Below are 13,498 nucleotides of genomic sequence, written 5' to 3' on the forward strand. Positions count from 1 at the left end.
CTCTTACAGTGAAAAACAACCAAGACTGCATCAGATTAAGAAATATAGAATTGACTGATCGAAAATGTCAAAGTTTGCAAACAACAAATCCCTATTGTCACCCTTTTTACAAATAACACGTTGCTATGGATACCTGTTGGCAACAAACAAAGCAACAGTAGAGAGTAAAATATGTTGTTATTCAGGTTTCCCAGGCAGTGCTTTTTATGACCTAGCAGAGGAATTCGAGGCATAAAGCAGTAGGAAGGACAGAGGCACCAATGAAAGAGCAAAACTAATGAAGACTGGGTAACAGATTTGTAGGAGAGAAGGGAGAGAGGGAGAGAGTGAGCAAGAAGTGAGTCTACGGAACTTGCCTTCGCACAGTGGTGAATTACAATCTAGGACTCTGTGAAGGTGAGTTGCAGGTGTTTGGAGACCTCCCATTGTGAATGCAATTGATAGCTGGTCTCGTCATTCCGTGAAATTGGATTCTTTGGGACATGGAAAGCCCTGGCCATTTCAAACTAAAACAAGAGCAAAGTAAGAATGGAGGCAATTTACATTAGAAATTAAGAGAACTGGGGAAAGGCAAGTATTGGAAAGGTGAAAAGATTGTGCAATTTCCTCAGGAGACCAGTGCTAAAAATAGATTGGCTGCCAAGCACAGTGGTGAACGCTTGCAATCCCTGCACATGAGTGGCAGAAGTGGGAGGGTCATGAGTTCAAATTCCAGGTCAACATGGGGGAATTGTGAATCTCCATCCAAAGAAAAAATCTTGGATAGTAAACCCTTGTTACTGATTTTTAAAATTGCTCCAAGAGGAAAAAGAAGGTTGAGCCCAGTAACACCAAAGACCCATTAGGTTGCACTTTTTTCTTTTATCTTTTCAGGTGCGAAAGAGGAGGTGAGAATTTGATGTAGAAGTTTCACTTGATGTACATTTTTGAGACTAGGTTTCAGTGAGGCAACAAAAGGCATTCAAGGGGCTTTTCGGTGAACTTCTAGGATTTCCTGCTCTTGTGTCCATTTCCGAGTCACACTGAAGGGTTTTCAAAATCATCTCTTGTATTGATTGAAGCATACTTTAGCTTGCCCAATAAAGATACTATATTTATGTTCTATCCAATTCCACTGGACCAGACACTTCTACCCTGCCTTCTTCTTCCTCCTATATTTCTTTCTTACACAAACATGTTTCTAATACTTAGAAGACTGTGTGCACATGGATATTGGTTTTCTTAGTACTTAGACCCAAATAAGAATGTGAGCCAGGACTTTCCACATAATTAGATATTGGTTTTCTTGTCTGCCCCTTAGCAATAGTTATTCTCTTAGGCATCTTTACACAATGATCCAGATCAGGACCTGCTACACTGGAGATCATCTATAGGCTTGTGGTGGTGTTCACCTCTTCTGTTTCCTTAGGGCAGAAGTTCTCAACCCGTGGGTCGAAGCACCTTTGGGAGTTGAGTGACCCTTTTACAGGGGTTGCCTTTCAGATATCTTATATATCAGATATTTACATTACGATTCATAACAGTAGCAAAATTACAGTTAAGAAGTAGCAATGAAAATAATTTTATGGTTGGGGGTCACCACCATAAAATGAAGAACTGTATTAAAGTTTCACAGCATTAGGAAGGTTGAACCACTCTGTCTTAGAGACTTTGCCAATGCAAACACACTCAGATCCACTGAACTACCTCTAGCCAGCAGAGTTGTGGTAGGTAGCATTTTAACTATCAGGTTTTAAATGTTGGTAAAATTCTAGGTTTCTCTTTACATTTTAGTGAACAGCCATCTGGCCTCTGACCCTCCTCTCACATGTTTCTCTCCTACTTGAAGATCACTTTTCTTCTTCTATAATTATAATTTGCAGGCAATTTTCCAACAAAGGATAATTTGTTCTTTCTATTGAAATTGTACCTACATTATAAATCTTTTTTTCTATGAAGCCCATTCAAATCTTTTGAATTTTTCTCAGTATTCTCAAAATTTAAAGCATCAGTGTCTCTCTCTCCCTCTCCCTCTCTCCCTCCCTCTTGTAAATGAAAATAGCCATCACTTATGAGCTTTTGAGTATTTCTTGTGAAAAGTTCCTTATAAAATGTTCGGAAAGCCTTGAACATATCTACTCTTAAACTGAGTACGAAGAAACCAGAAGATGAGTGTGCTCAATGTGTTACCCAATGACACCAACCTCTGAAGAAGTGGGACACCATGCCATTTAACCTAAATTATTATCTCTATAAATTCAGTTAAGTTGAAGGTATAGAAATAAACGAATGCTCCTGCTGCTGTATGTACTGGATTCTAGAATGGTGGTGGTATCTGCTGATGGGCAATTCTGGTATTCCCACAATTATATAAAGAGACAAGTGTTAGAAATGCAGATGAATTCTCTGAGTCTGAGGGTGTGAAAAGATCACAGAGATATGAAGGATGAAGTGTATCTTGAAAAACAATTGGCTGTTCTCTAAATAGACAAGCAATGGAAACAAAGCTTTAGACCAAAAATGGAGCAAATGCAAAATACAGCACAAAATTTCCTTTAGAGCTTGAGGCCATTGTGAGGAGTAGAATGTAGGAAGTGTGGACAGATAAGGTGGAGACAGACCTTGACAAGTGCTGTTTATTTTAGGACTTGAAGGAATTTGATGAGAAGTGTAGCTTGACCTGATCATGCGTCAGTATCAGTATCTTGACCTTGTTGGCTCTAGCCATGTAGAGGAGAGATTAGAAGGTAAATGGCTGGGGTGGCTAGCTGTGCAATTTTGTTTACAGAACGCTCCTATGCCTGCTTTAACCGATTAGGGTCTCAGTGTCGAGATGAGGAAGTGGACATGATCTCCCATCCCTAACCCAGAAAGTCTTTTCAGCTCACATTTGCTTCCAACGGAAAAGCTAGTTCTTTCCAACAAAATCTGACTGAGCCTATAAACCACTTAACTGTAGGCCTATGCCAAAGCAATATGTGGTCAACACAAAATAAGCTCAATGGTATTTTTGTAGACCTTTTGTCTTATATTGCTTTTTTTTTTTTTTTTTTTTTTTTTTTTTTTTTTTGTCATACTGGTATTTTGCTTGTATATCATAGTTTCTGATTTTGTATTTTTATTGGTTTTTTGTGTGTGTTTGTTTTTTTAGCTTTTTCCCTTTTTTATTCTGTATTTTGTGTGTGTGTGTGTGTGTGTGTGTGTGTGTGTGTGTGTGTGTATGTTGGTTTGTTTTCTAAAGAAAGAGTGAAATACAGGGCATGGAGTTGGATACGTGGAGAGATAGGAAGGTGGGGAGGATCTGGGAGGAGTTAAGGCAGGGGGAACCATGATCAGAATATATTGGATGAAATTTTTTTCAAATAAAATTAAAAAAAATATATGAAATGCAATGAATGGTATCTCTGGGGCATATTTTGAAAAGAGGTGTATTGTATTGTTGACAATCAAAAAGCACATTGCTGAGAATATGATAGACCCCACCTCATGAGAGAACTGAAGGAGATATGCTCTGACATTTCCCAGTGTAGAAAGTCATTTATGTTAGCATACATTATCTCTTAAGCAAAATGTTCAAGCAAACACATGATTCAGGGATTTCTCTGTGGTTGCCTGGTGTGGAGTTGGTGGAACACAGTGACTAGGAAGTCAGACGGTCAGCATTTTTAGTTTGTTACTCATTTCCCATGTGATTTTGAATAAACTATAAGAACTATTGCCGAGTGTGGAGAGTGGCGGTCTGGCCCCAACTGAGTGTAAAGGACAAAGGATCTCATGGGGCTTAAAGGCCACTCTTGAACCTGAGGACAGCTTTGAATTTGTTCTTAGGAGGTCGAACTTGCATTGGACACAGGAGCTCTGAGACTGGAAATCAACCTCTGAACATAAAAAGAGGCCTTTCTCTGCCTCCTTACGAAGTCTCAATTTCACATTTTTGACAGGCTTTCAAAGCACGAATCCTAACAATAAGCTCCTGCCTCATATTGAACTTCCTCATATTTTCTCCTATTAAAGCAGTTCTCCTAGAGCTCTGCTTTGGGATAGAACTTTCCGAGCACAATGAAGTAGAGAGTAAGGTAGCTGTGCATAATTTGAGAAGTAACTGTCAATTTACCTTTTGTCTATAAGATATTACACTTTTCCCTAACCTCCAAAATCTATTGCCAATTCATTTGCTTTCTGCTGGTTGTGCTAACACGTCTCCATTCCACTCAACACAGCCAGTGGGATATGTGATGATGCTTTTGTCAATTTGTGTAAAGATGGAACAATTCACCACAGCAACAAAAATCATACTCACAATCATCCATAATTTTCTAAGAAAAGGAACCACTTTATAAAATAATGGGTAAGCTAATATTAACCCTTTCAGTGGGAAACCAAAGAGAGACCTTTAGTACTAACCATTCCTGCCTGGGTAGTAGTCTGTTTTGATGAATTTCAACACATGCCCAAATCAGGTACATTTGGTGAAATCTCCTTCCCCATTCCCCTCCTCTTCTCCCCCACCTTTCCTCTCCTCACCTTCCCTCCTTTCCTCTCTGTTACCTCTTTTTTCTCTCATGTCTTTGCATAGTTGCTTTTTTCTTAGGTGATAATAGGAAATACTAATTATGTATTAATTATGCGCTTTTTATGTACTTTCCAACAATACTCTTAAAACAAGTGGTGCCGACACTGTCTCTCTAAGGGGAAAAAGATGATTTTGAAGATGAGTTGACTTTCCCACGATGGCCAATGGGTGGGCAGTGGACTGGGACTGGAATGGATCTGGCTCTGTATGATGCTTAAACTCTTCACTTGGTGTAGATAAGCCCTCATCCTTACAGCAGAAAGGGGAGGAACTGTTCAAGAGGGGACGGGAGGGGACCTGTCAGAATCCACACTACACTAACTGTTTCCTAGGCTCACACAAGGATAACGAGGCCTCTAACTGTATTCAATTTGCAAAAATAGCAGATGCAGAGGTAACAAGGGACCAGAAAAGATGTCTGCATTTCATGAAAGGAAGGGGCAAAGTGAAGAGACTCATTAATGTCGAGGCAGTAGATGGATAACCAGTGACAAATATCAAGTAGATTTGCTTCAGTTTGGGCAGAGAAAGGTCATTGATTATTTTTGGTTAAACTGGTTCACAGAGGCCAGGTCTCCACTCAAAAAGGGAATTAATTGCTTCCATTTCCCACTAATTGCCTCAACATTTCCCTTTGCTTTGTCATTGGAGATTTGGTCAGAGAGGAGAAAAGTCAGAAGTCAGAGTTTGATGGAATCTACATAAAAAGGGAATCTGAGGAGACCAAATTATGGCATTTGGTGTAATAATGATAATGATATTTAGCATTTTCCCTGGGAGTGCTGTGGATTTTTAGAGCCCTTTTCAATCTTTAATCAGACCATAGGGCACATTTAAAAGAGTTCACTGTTTTTATTTCCATCTAGAGGATAAGGCATCACAGAGAGATGAGCTGACCCAGGGCAAGTCTCCTGAGATGTTAATCCTGTACATTAGATCATACCCTCCAATGTTGAGTTTTAGCTGGAAGCCTAGGCTCTTCCCAGTGGCGTAGTTCATTCCTGTTCCATCGGTCTTTAGAATTTTTGCACACTGCTGTTTGAGATTACGGTCTCTAGTGAGGACTGAAAAGTCACCCACAAAAACAGTATGAAATCATTTGATACTGTAAACATTTCTTAATTTTTTGCCTCTTCATATTGGGGTTGTCATCATGTGACAAGGCATTGTATCTTGGGTTTTCTGGAAGTTAGTCCTTAAAGTCCTTTATAGCTCCAAATCCTTTGAAACCTGGACACTTTATCTGTCAAACACTCATTGTTTTGGAGCCTAATGTATCAATTTAGAAAGCAGAATAGTATGGTATTCTGCACAAGTTAGGTGAGTGTTAGATCATTCTAGATTCTGTGTTTACTGACAGTTCCTTCTGAGTGAGACCCGTCTCTTGTGGAAGTTCCAAACCCACAGTAGCAACCACTGTCTTAGCTCGGAAACCTGAAATGCAAGCCATTGTTAAGTGTATCATGCATTCTTAGAGACATATATTAGAAGGAGTGTAGGCTTTAAAGCAAGATAGTTATATTTCCAAAGTGCCTCTCTCATATCAGCTGTTTAATCCCAGGTATGTTATATGATTTATGGAATTCAGCTTCTTGATTTGTGAATCTGATCTATCTACTAGGACCTTTATGGCTGTTAAATCAGAAACCAAGGACAAAGCTTATCAATTAGTGACTGCACAGAATAGCAGTCTTGCAATGTTGGCCATTATGCTTATTAGTGCTATTAATGGATATTGGAATATATCACATGATTAACTATTAATGAGATTATAATTAAACATCATATGCTGTTTAGTCTACTGCTTAATAAAATACTGTATTTGAACAGGAGGCTTTCAATATTATGGTGCACTTGAGCTGGATCATATTCCTGTGGTCCATGAGGTAGCACCCAATATTGGAAATGATTTGCCAAAATTAAGTAGTTTTGATTGAAACAAGCCTAGCAATTATGTTGTCGAGTTATATCTATTGTGCAATTAAGTGTACATGCACATTGGTGGGAAATATCTGCTCCAAAGCCACAAGGCTGGTCATTTAGTGGGGAGTCAGGTTTTATGACTGGCTGGCTGTATTTTAAAGCTTACATGTAACACAGCTTTGTAAGCACTGGAATGCGTGTCCACATTGGCATTTGTCAATGAGCAGTTGAATTACTGTCACCCCCATGTAATTTCCATAGTCATCTTTCTTTTGACAAAATTACTTCTCATACTGAGAATGAAAAGAACTGCGGACACTGGCATCACTTTCCCCACATCCTCCATGGGATTCTCCTTGATGTTTTACTTCATCTGAGAAAGTATGGTGATCACATGCCTTTGTTTGGACACACGTGTTAACCTTGTAACTAAGAAATATGGTCCCATGAGCATGTGTGTGGTCCCAAGTTTTCTTCTACAGCTCCTCTTTTCCATAGCTCTCAGAAAATCCATGAGCCTTTTCTCCGCTTTGTGAACTTACTCCAGTGTGAGCCCTTGATTGTCAAACTAGCAGCTCACAATTTTTTGGACTTGCTGTTCCTAAACAATGCAATGTAATAAAACACTCTTCAAATATATAAACAGAACACACCTACAGAAATAGCAGACCCTGAGATTGTATACATGGGGAACCTGGTTTGACTATTTTGATTAACTTGACTGTTCAAGTCAGTCAAAATGTAATCACCAGTGAAGGCAATGGTTTGACAGATTTTTTGGCCTGCTGATTGCTGATTTGGTTGGCTTGCCTGTCAGGTTGAAGTGGTCAGATTGACTGGAGACATTCTAACAGACAAATTTGACTCAGGAGGACGTGGGTGACTGTATACCAGAATCTACTTTAAATAACTTTATTTGAAATCTGCACCTATTTCCCTGGAACCAGGGAGAGAAGTTTGAAAGTGACATGCTACAGCATTTGACTTTCTAGACTGAGATGTCTCAGCAATAGTTAGAGTTGGCAATATATATTTATAGGCTATAACACAATCACATTTTCCTGATGCATACACAGTTCAATAAGACTGAAACTTTATTCCAACTTGGAAACATCGTAAGAAAGCCTCATTTTTGCTGACTTTTCTGAAGGGTTGATGATAGACATATGACAGTAAGTAACTTCTCAGATATCATATAGCTCATTTAATCGGCAATGCATTTAATGAGTAGTGGTTTTTAGTAAACAAAGTGGACCTTGCCAGGAGTAACAGTCATTCTAAAGAGAATTTATGAGAGAAAACAAAACACTGAAGAGAACATAAGAGACAAGAAAATTTGGCTGAACTTATTTGAGCTAGTTTTGAAGGAAGCCATTTCAGGTATCATTTATAATGTCCCCTCAGAAACTTGATTTTGTAATGAACTCCTAAACTCAGGCAAGACAAAAATAACACTGTAAAAATGGAAAGAGTGATTTATGCTTATATTAGAGTCTTGGATTTTATGGGGAAGACATAATGAGGTTATTGTCTGCTCTAAGCATATTTTTATAAAGTCTGGTTTATGTTGGTTGAGTAGCCTAATGTATTTACATTGAGAATCTGAAATATCCTGTTATTGTTAGAACGAATTATTTATGTGCTGCTCCTTAACTGCCTCCAAATTCTTACTTTTCATGTGAAAATGTTTTGTAAATGTTCAGGATTTAGATGTTATCTCATGTACTTAAAAAAATAAATTCAATGGTAAATTTAGGTAGAAGTTACGGGCAGAATGTTTGCAAAGACTTTAAAATAATGACAAGTTTCTTCAAATAACCTAACACTCATATTTTCTCTATGTTAGAGTCACTTAATTTATCATGCTTTTTTTTTAAATTTGTGACTGATCAAGAGAAAGGAAGCTTACTTTGGCTTTGCTTTCAAGTTTATGTTTTCTAGCCATATTATGAGTAATTGTTCTTAGCAATTAAGCCTTTTACATGAGTAAGACAGCTATGCAAAATTTCTTACTAAAAAGGATGCTATCAGAGGGGCTTTGGGTATATATGTTTAAATATCACATATTGTTAACAAACTGCAATATCATTATTTATACTGTTTCAGTGATCATCAAGATGCTTTGCATCATTTACATATTTAAGATGGTTTTAATAGGCTATGCAAAAGTATTATACAATTTATCTTACAAAGAGATGATTTGTGAAATGTTCCCTCCTCGGCATTAGAAATTTTCATGAAGATACTTGTTATCTTGTGTAGCAAAACTTTCATGATGGCTACTGATTAGAAGCAAGGAATTGATTTTGGATGCTTGCTTTGTTCTATCACGTACTTCCAATCTTTAACAGATTGTGTAGGGCATAGTGAGTAAGGATTCTCAACTCACTGGCTGGACATGATAGTTAGATGAGAAAGGGGAGACAGCACAACAAGAAATGGATATAATTCAAAGCAAACAGTATGTATTCAGCAAGTTGCGCCATTATCATTAAGACTATGAATGTAGGGGCTGGGGAGATAGCTCGGAGGTTAAGAGCACCAACTGCTCTTCCAGAGGTCCTGAGTTCAATTCCCAGCACCCACATGGTGGTTCACAACCATCTGTAATGAGGTCTGGCTCCCTCTTCTGTATACATAATAAATAAATAAATCTTTAAAAAAAGATTTTAGAAAAAGACTATGAATGTAATTTTTAACTTAGAAGTGAGTACAAGGATAGAGGTAAGTAGAGTGGGTTTGCTTTTGAATCTGTAATCTTCATTTCTCTGCACCTTAGCTAATTAAATGAAATATAAATAAGGAATGGTTGTTATAGGTGATTAAGTTAGAGATAATAAAAGGGACTAATCAATGGATATAAAAATTCTATGTGAATAAATATTTTGTATAAAAATCAAATTCAATGATACTTGATTGCTTATCCTGTAATCTTGCAGCTGCATATTAAAAAATTCAGTCTGTATTATATATAGTAAGCCTCTGATGGAGAGTGAAGTTACCAGTTCTGGAAACATTGAGATGTCAAATTGTCTGTGCACTACATCACTATTTTTGCTGTGCTCATGGGAAGTGGTAATATTTAATGTTAAGAAAATGTCTACCATTTTGTCATTGTAAAGTACAAGTCATAACAAAGAAATCAGAGCCATGTTCGCTACTGAAGTTTGAAGAAGTATGGTTGATGGACAAGCTTACTTCCCATACCTGTTTGATGGTAGAGTATTTGCTGTGTTGAACAGAACATTCATTGTTAACAAGCATGAGAATTTGCTGTTAGGTTGAGCATCTCCTTGAATGGTTAGTGAACAATTGCAGGGAAAGATGCAAGTATTGTAGAAAATCAACAAGGGTAGATCAGTGAGATCTTGATTCTGAGGTTCAAGTGTGTTGAGAAGGGTTCCAAGGCCCTAGGCTAGACCTCAGAGTCTGCCTGCAGCTCTTTTGCTCTCTCTTTTCTGGTATTCTCTTTGGTCTAATGGAGTCCCCTCATTCACTGGATCCTCCACTTTCTTCCCTCTTGACCTAGCCCTTAGTCACTTTCAAATCCTCCCTTTCCTAATTAGAATTACATGTCTTGTCTCTTTCTTCTTCTATTCCACTAGTTCATCCATGGCCAGTGCAGTCGGCATGCTGCTGTCGTAGAAGACAGTCCTACAACAATATGGAATACTATTTCCACAAGTCTTCAGTTGCAGCTGGGCCTTCTTCTCCACCTGGCAGCACTCTAGCCCATCTTCCATCTCATTGGGCAAATTTCTTATATTTAGCTTTGCTCATCCAGCTCCAGACCTTCTTGCCCTCTCTACATTACCAGCAGGTGACTTTGTAAATAACCATATTGAGATAATACAATACAGTCCTTTCTCAGATTTCTAAAATGTTAGATTGTTTTCCCTAGAAAGAGAATATTTCTAATAAAACTTGGGTCTTCACTTTGATCTAAAACCTGTTTTCAGCCAGCTACCTAATCAATCACCCCCTTCCCTTGGGTCTTCTGCCTGTGTTTACGAACTATAGGAATGATCCCTGAAAGTATAGTCTTCTGCCTGTGTTTAATAACGAATTACCTTTTGCCTATAAACACTATGTTGTCTCTGTCTGTAAGGAGACATGCAAACATATATGTACATACACCTACACCTCTCTTCACCACAGAACTATTGCAATAACTGAAAAACTGCAAAATGTATCTTCTTGTTTATGATGAGGCACCCCCAACCCCCAGTACATGCACATGAACTTAAAAAATAAGAGAACTTCAGAGCATGAGTACAGCCTTTAAAGTATTCCTTGGAAACCACTGGATGGTGTCACCTATACAAAGGGTAAGGAGAGCTTGGTGCTGAGTGCCCTCTACTTCACAGGTCACTGCATCCTTGATGCTACATCACATGGAGCTCTGGTACAGAGAAACAAACTTGGAAAGCATTCTTACGTAGCTGGCCTTTCAAACTAAATTATCATGAAGCTTGTGGAGAGAGAGTGGTCGGCATCCGGTCTAAGGCATGAATGAAATCTCCTTGTTTACAATTTGCTGTCCCTGCAGGCTGCTTCCCACTCTCGGTCCATGCCTGAGAAGGGTTCTCCAGAGAATCCCCAGTGACCCACTTATCTCCAGGTCTGCTAACAGCATCTCCTCCTCATTGTCCTCTCTCTTCTCTGTGGCATGTGACTTTGTTAAACGCTCTCTTCCTCACACTCTGCCCCACTTTGACCTGTGATCTTACACTGTCCTCATTTCCTGGTACGTTTGTGGCAGTCTTTGTTTCTTTCACCCCTTGGTGCTCCTCAGAATTCTTAATGCCCTGTCCTTCAGATTTTTGTTCTCCTGGATGATTTTATTAAAAAAAAAAAAAAAAAGGGACTCAGTGATTTCTTCCAAGCCCACACTTCTACCTGTGTTCTACCTCAGCTGAGCACTGACTCCCTCTGAGATGCTCCTCAAACTCCAGTTTCATTAAGCTTATGCTGAATTTATTGTCTTTTCTTCAAAACATACTTCATTTGGTAATTCACCTCTATACTTTTTCTTATTTCACATCACAGAATCGTATGTGACTATTCTTCCTCTTTCTTGCCTGTGTAATTTCGTCAGAGCTACACATAGTGTTAATAAACACTTGGCTTATAGTTTACCACTATAAAAACTACTGCCTTTTCTTGGGCCCTCTATTAGATTCTCCCAAGCAATATTACTATTTGTTCTTGGTTCTAGGATGGTCTTTTAATAACTTAGTCTTTATCTCATTGCTGGAGGCATACTTCTGAAGAGGTAAACTGACTCTAATGCTCTCTTCTCCCAAACTCCCAGTAGTTTAATAGGGTTTTAAGAACAAATCTTAGAGTAGTGTATTCACCTCTTTATCAACTGTCTTCTGCCTCATTTTCTAGCTTTATTTCTTTTCATCTATATTTTGTTAAGATCATTGTGAGAAGAAGGGATGAAGGGAGAGAAAGAAAGAGAAAAGAGAGAAAGAAAGAGAGGGAGGGAGAGGGAGGGAGTTAAAGAAGTTGGGAGGGACTTTACCAGGATGTTTACCAGCATAATTTTTGCTATAGGAGCATTTTGGTAGCATCAAGAGGTTAATGGAAGGCACTGTATTTGGGGAACTTTTTTTTTTTTTTTTTTGCAGCTTTTTCTCAAGTCTAGCTATGATTGGGAAATCCCATATTCTCAGCATTTGTGGGCTGGGTATTTCTAGGAAGTCCTTAGCAAAAATCCACAATGTCACTAAAATGAGAAAATAAAACACAGAATTAATAAAAACATATCTTCATTTATTTCTCATTGCTGCTATAACAATTTTGCTAACATCGTAGTAGTTTGAAATCAGGTCAGAAATTTCTTGTCTTGGAGTCTGGTCGGCAAAGTCCTGACAGACCTGCCCTGGGCTAAGGTCAGGGCATAGGCAAGGCTTAGTTCCTTTCTAGGGGCTCCAGGAGTTTCTGTTTCCTGCCTTCTCCAGCTGCTTTGGTTAGTTTCCTGAATCATGTTGACTTCAGCACTTACTGACATGTCTTCCTCTGTCTGCCTCTCCTATCTCCGTGTGAGACCCTTAGGCTTGCATTGGACCTGGACAGCTGATCCAAGGTTATATATCCATCTTAAGAACCTTTATTACATCTACAGAGTTCCTTGTGCAGTTGAAATTTGCATATCCAGGTTTCTTTTGAAGTTCTGGGGATTAAGATATAAGCATCTTTTATAGGGGAGATATTATCTTATACTACAGTCACAGAAAATTATTTCTAATATAGTTTGTTTTCTTCTTTTTGTCATCTGTGCAAAACTGTTTTCTTTATTTTTTAATTGGTTTCTTTTCTAAAAATATATGGAAAGAAGATCCCGAGTAGGAAATTCTACTAGAAATTTCTCTGTATATTCCAAATTACAGTATCACTTAGCATTTGGGTTTTATTCTTTCTTTAGACTAAGTGATACAGAAGAAAGATTTAAGAGACATCCTTTCTGTCACAGTGAGTCTATCCAGATTCTTTATAGATTTTAAAATATTTTATTAGTTTGTGTGTGTGTGTGTGTGTGTGTGTGTGTGTGTGTGTGTGTGCATGCATGTGTGTACACGTGTACGTCAGAGGACAATTTTGTGGAGCTGTGCAAGCTTTTGGGTGTGAGATTATAGGCAGGCTTTATTACCCACCTGTATCTGAAAGCTCTCCCAGGGAGAAGTGTGAAGAGGGTCACTTGAACGACTGGGGTGTGTGATTTAACTTGTGGCTCATTGCTATGCTTATCCATTCCGGGATTTTCAACTAGTTCACCAGCTTCTTTTATTCTCCCCATTGAATTAATGGTTCTTGGATATACACTTTTTGTATTCATCAAAATTGAAAGCAGATGTATGTTTCCTTGATTCCAACCAAACATTGTTCTTCAGTTACAACAGGAGGTGAATCTATGACAGCTGTACAACTGAAGGTCATTCCCAAGGTGACACAGTACACGAGAAATTTGACATTGTAGATATTCTATTAATAAGTGCATATGAAACACAGAAAGCC

The 13,498-nt window shown here is 38.4% G+C and overlaps 1 protein-coding gene across 3 annotated transcripts in view; it reads left to right on the plus strand.

The window, feature by feature from the left end:
* Positions 1-13,498, plus strand: part of Tfec (transcription factor EC) — a 130,025-nt gene that overhangs the window by 63,151 nt on the left and 53,376 nt on the right. Inside the window, exon 1 of one of the 3 annotated variants that reach the window (XM_076566183.1) lies at positions 12,932-12,955. The exons of the other annotated variants lie outside the window; for them this stretch is intronic. The gene's annotated coding sequence lies outside the window, so the exon portion shown is untranslated. Of the gene's footprint in view, positions 1-12,931; positions 12,956-13,498 lie in introns of those variants that run through there. 3 annotated transcript variants of the gene reach the window in all.

The sequence above is a fragment of the Peromyscus maniculatus genome, chromosome 3 (genome assembly GCF_049852395.1).
Source record: "Peromyscus maniculatus bairdii isolate BWxNUB_F1_BW_parent chromosome 3, HU_Pman_BW_mat_3.1, whole genome shotgun sequence".
Lineage (NCBI taxonomy): Eukaryota > Metazoa > Chordata > Mammalia > Rodentia > Cricetidae > Peromyscus > Peromyscus maniculatus.